The sequence below is a fragment of the Pteropus vampyrus genome, unplaced genomic scaffold (assembly GCF_000151845.1).
Source record: "Pteropus vampyrus isolate Shadow unplaced genomic scaffold, Pvam_2.0 Scaffold163, whole genome shotgun sequence".
Lineage (NCBI taxonomy): Eukaryota > Metazoa > Chordata > Mammalia > Chiroptera > Pteropodidae > Pteropus > Pteropus vampyrus.
In genome coordinates, this window is record NW_011888944.1 from 835827 (window position 1) to 836927 (window position 1101).

Sequence of the window (1101 nt, forward strand, 5' to 3'; positions counted from 1 at the left end):
TTAATTAAGCCCAAAGCCGAATGGAGAAAAAGAAATCCCATCTGAGAGATGGTCACAGGGGAAATCAAGAGTCCCACCTGCTGGGAGGAGGGAAATGAGGAAGCGGGGTGCATAGGCCCTCAAAGACTCCTAAATACAGCCCAGGAAGTGCCGTTATTAAACACTGGTGGAGTATAACATGTGGATGATCGAGTATTTCCACCGACAGGGTGAGATCACCAGTCACGGGAGACCCTAGTGTTCCCCAAGCATATTCTACAGAACCTTAGTGCAAAAGATGTCTCTTGGGTGGGGCGTGCGGGAGGGGGAAGGAAGGTGTTTCTCTGGACAAATAAGTTTAGGGAATGCAACAAATAATATCCTCTTTTATTATTCCACAGATCATATTTGCATGTTAAAGTCACTGAGGAGTCTTGTAGTAAAGAAACCTGTTTAACTGAGCGATTTTTAAAATGATTAGATTAGAGCATTCTGTTTTTCTCTTATTTACTATTGTTTCCTCGGTAGGCGGGGAGAGGTCTGAAGGACCTCACAGGGAGATCTCTATGGAATAATTCTATTCGAAGAGGGCCAGTGTCCCGGCGTGGGAGGGTATGTCCCTGGAAAATCTCGGACAAGACGCTGACCTGCCGGTTACTACTGCTTTGACCTTGGACTAGGTAAGAAATCTCCCAGCCTTGGCCAGTCGGTATATGAGACTCGATAAGCCAGCCAGGGCTCCTGCAAGTTTCTCATGAAAATTCAAATAGCATAGGATTCGTGAAAGAGATTTTTATTCTACAAATATCGATAATTTTTATTAAAAAAGAACCCGTCAACGCTCACACATTCTGTGATAGAATCAGAACACCAAGATGAAAATTTTATTAACAAAACAAGCAAACATCCACATTACATATTACATTAACATCACGGCAAAATGATCAATGCCCAGCCATATGGTGAGGCAATTCTAACGCGGCGTAATTGTAGGGAAATCGCTGCAGAGCCAGCTCTCAGTTGATGAAACGGGTCCAATAACTGCTTTCTCATTTTGTCGGGAGTGCGTCCGCGTTCTCACAGTGACACGCCGTCCCGTCTTCTCTGTTGTACTTGATAAGG